Below are 15,106 nucleotides of genomic sequence, written 5' to 3'. Positions count from 1 at the left end.
TGGGTTGTCGGCCACCGGAGTGCCGACAGAACTCTTTCGCCCTCTGGGCAGCTGATACACCTATCGGCCTGGTATGGCTGACTGGGTTGTCGTATCCAGAACTGTTACAAGCCTTGTCGGTTGTTGGACGGCCGATGGATGCTCGATGGCCCTCCGCAAGGCTGCTATCGGCCCTTCGGTAGCCGGCTAGATACTACATTTACAATTTTTCCTAAACAAATGCTATGTTTGCAATTAATCATTAAAAAATATTATTTAAAAAATTTAAAGAGTTAAGACCCACCTACTACAAAATCGCATTGTAGGTTCAATGTGTCGCTGTTCTAAACGTCATTATCGGGAAAACTGAGAACATATCGTTTTCCAACCCATAAATGAGAAAAATTTGTAGCCTCTCGTCTGAATGACAAGAAGCTTAGCCGACCGAAGTAGTAGAACAGGCACACGATCGCACAAAATACTAGTTTGGCCGCTGATTAATATAGTACAAAAGATATACAAACTAAAGAGTTATAATGCCGTGGTGGGTGCAGTATGTTAAGTTCATTTTAAACATATAAAGAGGCTATTTTTTTAAAAAAAAAAATTGGAAGACAAACTGACAGCAAAAAGCTATTTTCAAATTAAAGTTCACTTGACCCTACTACACCGTAAAATATAACAAAGAGCACGTACCAAATTCAATTTAAAGGAACCTTTAGCAAGATCAAGATCACACTAATCTGGAATTGAAGGACCCAATGTATAAAGACCGAAGGAGCCACATGTTGGGGACATAGAGGACTCTTTTGTATGTGCTATGGACTATTTTTGAGTTAATTAATCTAAGCCACTAGGCACATGAGTGACTTGGGCCCACCACCAACCAGTTGGGGCCTTTTTGGATCCTCTTCTCTAAACTTTAGAGCTCTAAACTTTAGATATAGAGTCTCTAAATAAGTGATCTAAAAATATCTCTAAACTTTAGCTCACCTCATATTAGAGCTTTAAATCTTAAACTAAGCTAAAATGATGTAAAGTTTTTAGAGCTCTAAAGTTTAAAAGAGGGGATCCAAACAAGCCCTTATTGGTGGAAGCGATGTTATTATTAGACAAAAGAAAAGTCATTATTGGTGGAAGCGTCGTTATTATTAGACAAAAGAAAGGCTCTGCAATATCTGTTATGGGCTATTTAAACTAATATAGGTCATTGGATTATCATAAAATCTAACGGTGTCAGGGGAATTCTAGTCAACCATAGGATAGGTTCAGAAATGCCTTTGAGCCGGGAGGGATGACATATGGAAGAATCACACTCTTATTTTTATTTTATTTGAACAAACAATACCTAGGAAGAAAATGTCCATTAGCAAGGAAGTTTAAATTTATTTGAACAAACAATACTATTGATATAGCTAGCAAAGAAAAAACATAAGATCATGGCCTCAGGAGGCTGTAATCCGGTGAAAAAAAAGATATACAAATAGAACTAAAATTTGAGCGAGTCATATAACCACACCACGAGCTGACAACGCCCCACCTCGCAACACACACACACACGACAATGTCACACAAAGATAGCTAGGTGTGCAATAAACTAAGCAAGTCACACAAAGACCATCCATCCATAATAAAAGTAGCAAAGAAGAATGGGTTATTTGAATTGGTACCATTACAATTCTCAAAACTTTGAGATGTACCATTAAAATTCACCTATTTTGAGATTTACCATTATAATTCAATGTTTCACTGAGTTATGCCATTTTATACGTCTTCCGGCTGCTTGGGCCCATTGGTAGGCGTATGCATACTATTTGCTTTTCTGTATGGACGTATTTGCCCCCGTCCCGAAGTTGAAAGAGCCCTGCACCCGTGGCCCCATCTCTCAGTTTGTTCTTACTCCTCGCGCTCACTCTGTCTCTCACTCTCTCGTCCTCCCGACGCGGCGACGACGGCAGAACCCTAACCCTAGCTGCCGGTGTCCTAGAGCCCGCGCCCGCGCCCGAGTCAACTGCCACCACCACCCAACTCCACTGCCGCCCGCGCCTGAGCTATCCTCCCATGGCCCCATCTCTTGGTCTGTAGGCTTTGCTCCGTGGCTGCGCCGAGCTTTTGAAGCCATGGGCGGGCAATGGACTAGAAGCCCGATGAAGGTACCTCTGACGGGCTCAAGCGCAATGACCAGCGACGGAAGGGAGTGCCCTTATTGCCATGTTCCTTTGGTCCGGATCAAGAGCAAGCAGCCAGCGACAAAGGATCAGTGGTTTCTCAAGTTCCCGTACAACATTAAGGTTAGGATTCTTGACATTGTTGACCTTACTGTGTCTCTTGATGCTAATCTGATTGATGCGTTTTTGTGTGCAGGGTGATCATACTACCTACGGCTTCACCTACTCTGAGTTGCAGATTGAGGCCTTAGAAGCATAGGAACGCCGGTTGTAGACTGGTAAAGAGACGTCAGCTAACTGTTATGTCGAGTTGAAGGAAGAATTGCAAGAGTTGAAGCAAACTATGGATAGTGTTGTAGCTGATCTGTGGAAATTGAAGGTCCAACCTGCTGAGCCGAAGCCTGAGCTGGACACGAAGAAATACCATATTGTGCTTGATTGTTTAGTTGTATCACCAGTTTTTTGGCTTTGTAGGTGTCCTGATTGGTGCATTTGTTGTTGCTGTTATGTGGAAGTAAACAGCTAGAATGTGTGTTAGTCAGCTAATGTAAGTGTGGGTTAGCTAATGTGTGACTGTGTGTATGTATGTTATCCTGGAATTGAATTGAAATGAAATGTGTTCTATTGAATCAACTAACATCTCGTGTTCTGAATACCAGATATCTTCTTTTCTTTCTAGAATTCAAAACCAGCGTATACAAAACTGAGCATGCCATATTGGCCACCACTTATACAGAACTGAGCATGCCATATTGGCCACCACTTATACATAACTGAGCATAGTGTACCAGCATATCAGGTTCACAACCACTTAAATCAACATAACAACATACCAGGTTCACAACCATACAAGGTTCCAACATTCTAACTACAAGGTTCCAGGAATCCAACTACAATGTTACACAAACAACAAGGTTCAACTGCTGATCTTACAAAAGCATACCAGTAGCAGCATACAAGTTCTCTTTTTATTACAAAAGCATATCATAATCTACTGACAAGCTCTAGTCTTCATAGACTAGCCTCCTAAGGCTACTAACAATAGTAGTAGGTGGGTCGGCTATAGCCTTCTTGAGCTTCTTCTTGATGGGTGTCTTCTTCTTCTTTGGTGTGCCCTTCTTCTTCTCCTTCTAAACTTTTTGTTTCTTGGCTTGGGAGGGACCAGCTGCATCTATTGGAGCTTCTTTCCTACATTTTAAAGGTGACATTACATATTGTGAAATGAAAACAATGAGACAGATTTAGTGCACAGAAACATACCTTTTGTTAGCCTTGTTCCTTGGTGGAGCTCTCTCACCATCTTCTCCAATCTCTGCCAGTTTGCAAGTTTTTGAAAAGTGGCCAAAATCTCCACATCTCCTACATTTGACCTTTTTGGATGCCCTTTTCTCCAAGCAACCTCTTTGTCTTTGAACCTTTGGTCTTCTTGCTCCTCTGCCTAGCAACGGTGGATACACTTTGAATCCAAGTTCCACAACAGGCCATTGTGACCTATCTAGGATAGGTTCAATTCTGTCCTCATAGGTTGCCTTGAACCTAGCCACTGAGTAATACTCATGGACAAAATCTTCAATTTTCACCCCTTTGTTGGACAGGATCCATGCCAAAGCATGTTCGCAGGGCTTCCCTGTCAACTGCCACTCCCTGCAGGAGCATTTATGGTTCTGCAAGTCAACTGTTTGTCTTTTCTGATTGTTCCACTCATCCAAGATGGCCACTTCTGCAATATCAACATCACTAACTGATACCTTGACCACTTTGAGGTTATTGTTGATCCAGTTGAGCTCCTTCATCACATTTGGGAGTATTCCATCTGTCCACTGCCTAGCAAGCATCTTCCTAGTGTATCTCTTCTCCATGATCAGCTCTCTGATTCTATCAGCTGATTCATGTAGTAGCAGACCTTTGAACTTCTTTATTTGTGCATTGAAGCTCTCTGAAACATTATTTGTCAAGTAGTCACACTTGCTATTTTCTAAAAATGCACACCTGTACCAGATCCTGTTGCGGTGCTCCTCAAGGTACTTAATGGATTCAGGTGAAAACTCAAAAATTTTCTTCATGTGCCACTGAAACAACCCTTGTGTGTGGCTTCTAGCTGCAGGGTACAAGTGATTAGTGAACACCTCACGAGAATACTTCTTCAAAAAATTCTGATACAAATGCCTCATGCACTCCCTATTTTCAGCTTGTGGGAAGACATACCCCATTGCAGTCTCTAGTCCTTTACATGCATCTGTACATATAACCAGATTTGGAATATCTCCTATAACCTTATGCAGCTTGCTGCAGGAACCATTTTCAATTATCTTCAGTTTCTGACTCGAAAATTGCATAAGCTATATGGTATAACCAATTGTGTCCATCCACACCAGTAGCTGAAGCTAACTGACCCTATGTGTGTTACCATGCAAATAGGAAGCATCTACCCCAATAAAAGGTCTGCAACCAGATAAGAATCCATCCACACATGGTCTAAGAGCAACAAACATCCTCTTAAATATGTTTTTGGTGCCAATCTTCTCTATCTCTATCTCTACTAAGCTACCAGGGGATACTTTCTCAATTTGAGCAGCCCAATTAAAAAGCAACTGAAAACTCTCCTCATATTTACCATGGATCTGCTCTAAAGCTACCTTCATACCTGACCATGCCTTGGAGTATTTCAACTTAATGCCATAGTCACCCTTCAATTTGTCCCTGCAGTCAGTTGCACCTTTGGTTGGATTCTTCTTCAGCCAGTCTGCCAACCTATATGCACACCAACCTTGGGTGGCCATTTTCCCTTCTCTGAGTTTTGTGGTAGGACAGTTGTGTTCAAAAGGTAGCCTTTTGATCTACACAAACAAATGCAATAGGACATTAGTTGCATAAATTACAAATTTACCTCTATTGTCTTGCCATAAGAATTTCTAGAAGCATGTATACGCCAAGGACATCCCTCTGCTTTACACTTGGCAATAAATCTAGTCTGGTCAGTTTGCAGATCAGCAAACTCAAAGCCTGTCTTCACTGCATGATGCCTAATTGCCTTCCTTAATGCAACAATATCAGGAAAGAGCTCTCCTTTCACAATCTTGGGGTTTTCTAGATCATGAATCACATGGACCTCCCGTGGATCTGCATCATCAATCTCTGCCTCAAGAGAAACACCCCCTTCAGCAGCACCAGAATCATTTGCATCAGCATTAGCATATGGTTGTGGGTGAGAACTATTAGCAGCTTGTCCATTGTTAGTGTACTGATGAGGAGGTACTGGCATGTACATTCCCTCATCATCGACACCCACATACTCCTCCTCATTATCAAACATGTCTGGCTCCCTGTCAGGCTCTAAAGGATACTCTGGTCCTTCATTTGGTTCAGCAGTAGGCTTGGTAGAAGGGCTAACAGAAGGATTAGGATGCTCGGCAGGATCTGAAATAGGATTCTCATTCCTATTAGGATATGGAATAGGATTCTCATGCTCAACAAAAGGAATCACACAAAAAGGCTCTAGGGTAGCAAACTCATCAATATCTGCAACTTTTCTTTCAAAAACTCCTACAACAACTTGGCAATGCATCTGATCCTTATACATTTCAAACACATCATTCAGCTAGAAGTCATTAACTAGTCTGACGTCTTCACACATCCTTTTGTCAAAGAACCACACACAAGTACTCTAGGTAGGGGACCATTTGAACTGATTGGTCAAGCTTTGCATCAGCAACTCAAAAGTGTACGATCCTACCTCCACATCCCATTTAATTACACTACCCTTCGTGTAAGCTTTCCTATCATTACATTCTGTAGTACAGAAACCTTCAACTTTAATCTCTAAGGAGAACAACCGAACCCTAGCAGCAAACAAACAAGTCACAAAAAATACACTAGGGTCAGCGCAATTCCTCGACCTACTTGCATCGCTACTCAGACTCAAGAGATTAAAGCTTGGAGATCCATACCTCTCCTCGCCGTGCTCCATGTCCGCAGGGTCAGTCATTGCGCTCAATGGAACACCATCGTGAGGTTGCTGGAGAGGCTCCAATCGTCCGGGATCCGGGAGGACAGCTCGGGCGCGGGCGGCAGTGGAGTTGGGCGGCGGCGACAGTTGACTCGGGCGCGGGCGCGGGCTCTAGGACGCCGGCGGCTAGGGTTAGGGTTCCACCGCCGTCGCCGCGTCGGGAGGACGAGAGAGTGAGAGACAGAGTGAGCGCGAGGAGAAAGAACAGACTGAGAGATGGGGCCACGGGCGCAGGGCTCTTTCAACTTCGGGACGGGGGGCAAATACGTCCATACAGAAAAGCGAACAGTACGCATACGTCTGCCAGTGGGCCCAAGCAGCTAGAAGACGTATAAAATAGCAAAACTCAGTGAAACATTGAATTATAATAGTAAATCTCAAAATAGGTGAATTTTAATGGTACATCTCAAAGTTCTATCCAAATAACCCAAGAAGAATTGAAGAAGAAGTCATCGTCCTCACACCACGAGTGGACTAAACAAACTGGACAATTGCCAATGGAAGTGGAAGTTGGAAGCATATCACACGGCGAGCATGAGGCACCTACAATTCATCACCTTCTCCCCGCCTACTACTCCCATTCCAGCGCGAATCCAGCAACCATGCAAAGAGAAACATGCATCTGATGCCATGCATCATGGAATACACAGCTCGATCTATCTCACACACACATCGATGAGATCGGTCCATCCATAAGCATATGCATATATATATATATATATATATATATAAAGCCGCGGCACTCATCTACCATGCATCGAACATATCTTGAAGGGATTAATACCCCTCCCTCTACCACCTCCACCGGCCGAGAGCGAGCTGCCGGCCGGGCGGGGTTTCGGTTCGGCATGGCTGCCCCGGCGCTCCGCGTGGCGATCCTCGCCGCGGTCCTGCTGCTCCCGTTCCTCAGCGTGCCGGGCGCCGAGGCGCAGACCAAGAAGTTCTGCCTCACGCAGTTCGCCATCGCCAGCCAGGCCTGCGCCATTCTGCCGCCCACCAGCCCCGAGCACCACCACCACAATCACGACGACGACGACGAGGATGAGGACGAAGACGAAGACGAGGACGAGGACAACGACGAAGACGACGGCGGCGGCGGCGACCGCCGCCACCGTGACCAGGACAAGAAGAGCGCTAGCGGCGGCGTCAGTAAACCCGCCGCGTCCGCCAGTAAACCCGTCGCGTCCTCCATGATCACCGTCGAGGCGGAGGTGGACGCCTCTACCGATGACGACGAACGCAACGGCACCAGCCACTCCGTGGTGGGAGACGGAAACCACACCCGCAGCGGAGGCGGCGGCGGCAGTGGCAGCGCACGACGCCGCCACGGCTCCAGAAGCAGGCGCCGCCGCCGCCGCCACCGCCCGTGGCCGTCTGCGTGACGGAGACGACGCCGAGGGCGAGGACGAAGACGAAGATGAGGACGCCGACGAGGATGAGGACGAGGATGAGGACGAGGATGAAGACGAGGACGAGGACGACGATGACGACGACGAGGACGACCACCGCGCGTACAGGGACTGCTGCCGGTGGCTGAAGGAGGTGGAGCCGGACTGCGTGTGCGAGGCGCTGCTCCGCCTGCCGCCCTTCCTTGTCAAGCCGCAGCACAAGTACACCGTTAAGGTGGGCCACTCCTGCAAGTTCACCTATAGGTGCGGCGGCGTCTGATGATGAGCTGAAGGCCGTGGTCGGGCACGCATATGCATGCATGGCGCGAGAGCGTACGTATAAGGCTAGCTTGTGCTAGTTCTCTTCTACGTACGTGCGAGCCGTGTCCATACATGCATACTCATATTATACAGTATATTACTGCGTGCTACGTGATCGACATTCGAAAAAGCGACGTTATTACCGGCCGTAAGTATATCCATCCAGCTGTGTCAACCATCAAGTTTGTGTTTATCAGGTGAGAAAAAAAAATCGTTTGGGAACCAATTAGAGATCGAGTTTGGCTTATATATATGTAAAACTGATGATCACTATATATAGGTAGCCAAAAATTTGTAATAGTAGTATTGTAGTACGGGTTATATATGTCGGTGTCTGTCGTGTGTCACTAGCTAGTAATTTGTTGTTGTTCCAAATGCTAAGAGATGATGATGTGTTAGATATGTGTATGTGTTTGACATTAGTCTCGACAAAAAGATCATTGAGCTGGCTTGGTGGCTCGTTTTAAAATTACTCCGCTTCAATCATTTTTTTTGAAAAAAAATAAGTTGATTTTCGATAACTTTTGACTTTAGCTCGACTCATTAAGTTCGATTTGGAGAAAAATTCAGTGGCCGGTCCCTCGGGTTCAAACGGGTCTTAAACTGCTTTGTACGCCGACGTGGCACGCCGACGGCGCATTGAAGTCAACTTGACATGTGGGGCCCACTTGTTAGGTCCTCCTCTCCTCGCGTTTCTTCTTTCCTCCGAGCTGCTCGTTCGATCCCACCCCTGCGCCGAGCCCCATCGCTGCGTCGTCTCGGCATTGTCTCACCGCAGTGGAGTCCACATCCCTCCCCCGCATCCGCTCCAAGTCTCTGTTCCGGCGGTGGCATCATCACCGGAGTGTATGTGTTTGACATTGGTCTCGACAAAAAGGTGGCTTGAGCTGGCTTGGTGGCTCAGTTTTAAAATTACTCCGCTTCAATCATTTTTTTTTGAAAAAAATTAAATAAATTGGTTTTCAATGACTTTCGACTTTAGCTCGACTCATTAAGTTCGATTTGAAGTGCATCTCAAACAATTCAAGAGACTATAACTTATAATTATGTCAACAATTTCCCAAAAAAAACTCAAAAAAAGTGTTGCTGGCTCAAACAACGAGCCCGTTGCATTCCAACCAAGTACAGATCAAGAAAAACCATGATCATGGTACACAAGGATTTGCGTGACTTGTTATCTAATTTAGCTTCACACAAATGCCCCAATGCAAAAACCACTCTCTTAGATAGAACATATAATCCATATATATATATATATATATACACTAGTCGATTGGCGCGCGATTCCGCGCGCTCGCGCGGTAGAACGTTCAGAGGTTATACATGTCTATTGAAATATATTATAGGGATAAGTATTTTATAGTGGAAAAGCTATACACGGTAGCTGATCTCTAAGCCGGCGTACACTAAATAGTTGTCTTCGGTGGTAGTAGCGCTGTCGATGTGTGGTGGTGCTGGTGAAGGTCCTGGTGATAGGCGATGCATGATGATGCTGATGTACATCATTCTTCTGTTGCATTCATCCAATCCCAGCGGTTGCCTGCTAGGCTCGGCGTTTCTGTCTGCAGTCTGGTTGAGATGTATTTTTGCTGAAAGCATAGGCATCCATTGTTTCTGAATATGTGAGGTAGCGGTAGTAGATGAGACACTTAGCTGGATGTTAGAAGCATACCTTGTTGGTTTCGTAGTATCCATGCAGCTTTTGCACATTTTTGTGGTAGTAGTCTATGGTAAGCGTTAGTTCGTCCAGTGGATCGCATAGTTCCTGTGACTGTGGTATATGAGCTGCTGCCTGTCTAAACTCGGTTGGAAGAGATGAGATTAACTGGTGTGTGAGGTCGGCATTAGTTTTGATGCCTGAAACACAGTGGTCGAACCTGGTCATGTCAGCATTTTGTTGGTTGACTGTGTGTATGAGGGTGGACAAGGATGGGTAGTTGAGATCAATGATTCGGTAGCTGAGGACGTTTGTAATGTATCTTAGAGAATGGTAGACTGCCAATGTTTTAGCTGTTGCAGCATTAGTGCAGGGGACTTCATTGTAGCGTGCCGTCAGATTCCCCATGGTGATGAATGCTTTGAATTTAGTTGGAACTGTTTCGTGAGCAGTCACAACAGCCTGCTGACCATATACCTTCTCAGTTGCGGCAGCATGGATGGTTTTGAGGCGCGAAGCAAATGCCGGTGGTACCGCTGTCTGCATTTGTGGTGTATTTGCAGATTTTAAAGTTTGTAAATGTGGGAAAACATGATGGACATACTTGGGTTACGAAAGCGATTGGGCGTACCTTTAGAGGATCGGGTATTTTCTGGAATGCTTTGATGTTGACAGATGGATGTTGTTGACGCTGTGCTAGGTCGATAATGTCGTGGATAATTTTTGCCCGTCCGTCTACGTCTAACAAGAGTTGGTGGAGCCACTGAGCCACGCTGTAGAAGTAGGCACTGTCGTTTTCGTGGTCCCTGTAATCAAACTTGTGTATGGCATAGCATAGGTTATCTGCCGCTGCGTTCAATCTGTGTGAGAATTGTTGAAGAAGAGTGTCCATGTGCACAGATATGTTTCTGCAACAGCATAGGTAATGTGCCATTGTGCTGTAAAAGTCCTTGATGTCATTTATGATTAGGTAACTGAAATCAGGTGCTCTGAAGTCATACGCGCTGCCTAGAGCTTCAGCGTAGGTATCTTTGAGTGCTTGTTTACCTGATTGCATGAAGGGTTTCAGTGTTTTGTCTGGGATATACTATCGTTATGATTTGTGTGGACAAAGGTAAGTTACCTTTTCTTCACGTGGTTGTTGACGGTAATGGCAGAATTGCCAATGGATCAACTGGTATCGACGACTTTGCCATGGGTGGGCCTGGGTACAGGAGACGATAGAGATGTTGGAATTTTTTTTGTGGCCATTGTGTGGTTGTACTTTGTTGGTAGAAAATGATTAGAAAGTTGGTTGTAGTTTGTACCTGTCATCCATGGTATTTGTGCCATTTCATTTTCTGTCGACCAAGCCACCAAATCCAGTGTAAAAGTGTGAGTCTGTAGCATTTGTTTGGAAAGGAGGCGATGTTGTAGGCTAGGATCTTGCAGGTAGATTAAAAAGTTGGGTTTTTGGAACTGGATATGGGGGTTTGTAACATAGGGAATCAGGGTGTGCTTTAGCTCTGTTAGAATTAGGTTGGCTCTAGCTCTATTTGTCTGTGGCTCCCTGTCTCTGGCTATAATAGAATAACGCATCTGTATTTCTGAAGTAATAAGAGCAGGTGTAGTCGATTTAGTGTTGGGAAAAATATGAACTTAATACTTGGTCTGCTTGTATATCATGTTTACCTCGCGAGTTGGTTCCTGCATCCATGTGGGTGTGCTGTCGTGCTGAATCAGGTGACCCGCTGTATATAGAATAGTTTTAGGTGCACATGCGTACAGAGGATGAGCACAGATATGTAACCATGGTCACTAAAGTGGCAGCATGGGAAGGCTAAGCGTAAAGCTTACATGCAATTAGGCATTATGATGCCGCTGGGAACTGTAGCGTGGGGAACGAGGGTTGCTGAAGGCGAAGTATCTCTTCCTGGGCAAATCGATATAGGCAGAGAAATCTTGGGTGAGTTTTGCCGGCCAAAAATGCACTCACAGGGGCAGGGCTGGAGGCGACGTGGTTACAAACATGAACCAAGGCTACTGACCTGTGCATGGTCACCGATGCTGAGCGGAGTGGTAGGGTTTGTAGGCAATACATTAGCGAATGTTGAGGCGTTGGTGCCAACCAGTGGCAGTCCTGGTGAAGGAACGGCCATGCTATGCAGGAGGATAGGGAATGGAGCGGGAATGGTGCTGGCTGGCCGGTTGCACTGGTGGCGGTTTCCGGAGGGGCGACGTGGTTGGCGCTGGTAGGGGAGGGTGGTAAAGAAAGATGGCAAAAAAGGTAGACTATGCTTTGTTCCTTGTGAAGGTCAACGATGAAAGTTGCTGTGTAGGATGGTGATGGCCTTGGGTTGGTCTTGTTGGGCTGGTAATTGGTGGAATGCGTTGGGGCCCTATACAGGCTTCTGTTGGTCTGCGTAGGCTGTACGTGCAAATGAGGCCCATGTGCGCAGTTGGCCTGATTCGTCGTCGGTATAAGCGGCGTTGGGGTTTGTTGCTGTGTTGTGCAGGGTGTGTAGGTGCAGGTGTAAACCGTATAGTAAAAACTGGTGCTTCAATAAGAAATAACATCCTGTTTACATGCGAAACCAGTTCTTAGTTACCAACACAGGAAACGTGCCGAAATTATCTGGTGACATATAGAGCTTATTTTGATTTAATAACACAAACTAAATGTTTACTGTCTGCTGCTGTGACTTTAAGGCTAAGGTGCTCTATCAACTGGAATTCATCGACCAAGATTGGAAGCTGGTGGCTCGGTTTGCATATATATTGTTAAGTAGCACTCCTACATGATAGGTATTCGTAAGGCGTTGTATAAACCTAGGTGCCAAAAATAGAAAGTTTGCAGTGAAAGGTAACACGATTATCTAAAGGGAGGATCATGCGCCCTGAGGGCTTAAGCCATGGTCATTCAGCATTAGCGGTACATAGATTAGGCGGTGGTTCTTAAAAATAGTCTGGTACATGGGGATGACAGTAAGTAGAGGAACAGTTTGCTGCGAATAAAGTCTGTAGCCATCAGGTTTAGTACACACAGGTACAGTCTAGATGGATGACCAGTGTGGCCAAATATTTACAAAGATGATCCCGCAAACAAAGCTGCCGATTGGTGTTTACAGGCTGTTGTAGAGTGGACCATCCAAAAGTTCATGTCTGGCATACTGTTGCTTATCTGTAACCTGCAGTTGGAGAGCAGGAATCAGCTGGAGTGTCTGCTATTTGGCCCAAATGGCTTTGGAAAATGAGGACGGCTGTATATGTGCGATGTGAGATGTGGAGCGGTACTTGGAGCTACTCAAGCGAAGCAGAGGACGTGTTGTAGGCATCGTCTGTGTCGCTCTGACCATCAGTAGATTTAGCCCTGCTATAGGTCCAAGAATTATACTACCAACCTGTGTACGGTGTAATCAATACAAATCTGGTGGAATGATTCAGCTAGTGCTGGAACTTGCCTTTTTAAAGCGGGTTCTAATGGATCATCAGGTATCAAGAGGGCGGCGTCTGGCACAGAGGCGGTGAGAAGCGCTACAGTATCATGGACGACGGTCTGCTAACAGGATGCAAATGGGAATATTAGATGAAGTGTAAAATAGTTTAGTGGAGAGGTGCATTGTTCTGTATACTTGCCTCGTCTGCAGTCGATGGAGCTGGAAACAGATTCCTGCGGACCTTGGTTGACTTGGGCTGTGAACTAATTTGAATTCGTATAGAGCACAGATTTAGCCACTGATCCGTGGATGGTTATAGCAGATCCGGAGGTAACTATATCTGTATCGAATTACCTTGACTGATCTTTTGCTTTCGAGGTGTCTTGGGTTTCAGTCGATGGGACTGGAGTCTACCAGCAGAAAAGAAGATCGTTAGATGTATGAGAAAATGTATTAAAAGGAATGAATGAAATGTGGGTAAGAAGCACTAACTGCGGTGGTAGTTGTTTCAGCCTGGAGGGTGGCGTTGTCGGACAGCGGTGCATCGAGTGCTTCGGGGGATGCTGGCAGACCCTGTGGGGCTGTTCCTGATTCAATCTGTAGCGTGGCTGTGGATGAACCAGGCTGATCAGGCCGCCTAGATACACGCTGTAGAATAGCCTTGACCACATATTGTCTCAGTGTAGAGTTGCTTAAGTCAATAGAAAACACATATTTTCTGTTGACTATATTCCGTAGCTGCTGAGGTATGCCGCTAGTTTGTGCTAATGGATTCATAATTGATTGGCACTCCCTGCCTATTATCTGTGTCGCCTCGTCGTCATATGCAAAGAACCTTGCCTCACCAGTATCATCCATGCCCATGAAAGAGAGGAGGTACCTGTGTGTTGCACAGGGTTTACATTGGCAGTATGATAATAACGTAGGGAATAGCTATTGCGGTAAGGGTGAGTGTATTTTTTTGGATTGGGTCGTACCTGGGTATAGTATCTGAGGCATTACACACTGGGCATTTGTATGTACGATCAGTCTGCTGAATAGCTTTGTTCTTGTGGCGTTTACAGGACATATACCACCAGGTGTTGTTCTCTAGTATGGAAGTCACAGTGACTGAGCATTTGTAGGTTCCTAGCCTGTTACCACAGTGGCAGGTGTATTAGTCTGCTAATCCTCTATATGTATTGGAAGGATGGTGGTGCTAAGATGAATAAGTATGATTATTAGTGTATCTGTAGCTATGGTGAGGTGTGATGAGCTGTATGAGAATATGCCGGTGCCATACCTCGAACTCGAATGGATCTTCAATAGCATCTAGATCAGCCACAGTCATGAATTTGAGTGTTGGCTTGAGCACCAGTGGAAGCTCTAGCTGCTGTGTCTGTACAGGACGGTCTATGTAAACATGCTTCTTGCTGAACCTGCAACGAATGCCGACGAAGATGTAAGGCGGACGAAGAACATGAATGACAAAGAAGGCTGTGTGTGTGCTAAGCACCTCGCATGAAAGGGCGCCGCTTCTAGGATGTTGGGATTGAAATAGTAGAAGAGCACGGAGCTGCCACTAAGATATATTTTGTCTGGAACAAAGAATGTATTTGTAAGTATGGTCTAGGTGGAACCTTTAAAGCAAGAAATAGGAAAGCACAAACCATAGTCTTTGTAATCTCTGCGTGGTATACAGCCGACAAATAAAGTGACAAGCACACTCCCAGCTTTTTCATCATAGACATGGTCGATGCTGAAGTCGATTGCATGGTCACCCCACAGCGTCACTATAAGCATGGCATCACTGAAATCGAATACAACTGTAGTTAGGTGGCGTTCCATGGCTGCATGGAGTGTAACAAACATAGAGGGGGCACGTACCTTAGGTTTTTTATGTAGACCTTTCTAAGGTTCGTGACCTTTTCTTTATTTTTGGGGACAAAGGTTTCCAGCGCCGTAAACCCAGTGATGTAGCCTATGACATCTGTAGACCAGTGTTAGTGCAGGCAAATAGATGTATTGCAGGCAAAAAACAGCAGGAATAACTGAGAACTTGTATCAAATTGGTGATAGAGTTATGTACCTGTGTACTTGAAAACAGTCTTTGCCAGCGGGCACGATGGAGGAAAAATGTGTTAAATTGTATACATATTCTGGAATGGTCTATAAGTGTCCTTAGCATTGTT

The 15,106-nt window shown here is 45.3% G+C and overlaps 1 pseudogene; it reads left to right on the top strand.

The window, feature by feature from the left end:
- Window positions 1-7,001: 7,001 nt before the first annotated feature.
- Window positions 7,002-7,821, top strand: LOC136552848 (uncharacterized; annotated as a pseudogene).
- Window positions 7,822-15,106: the final 7,285 nt, after the last annotated feature.

This window comes from Miscanthus floridulus, chromosome 4 (genome assembly GCF_019320115.1).
Source record: "Miscanthus floridulus cultivar M001 chromosome 4, ASM1932011v1, whole genome shotgun sequence".
NCBI lineage: Eukaryota > Viridiplantae > Streptophyta > Magnoliopsida > Poales > Poaceae > Miscanthus > Miscanthus floridulus.
Note: the sequence above shows the minus strand (reverse complement) of the source record. Positions and strands in the feature narration are given on the sequence as shown.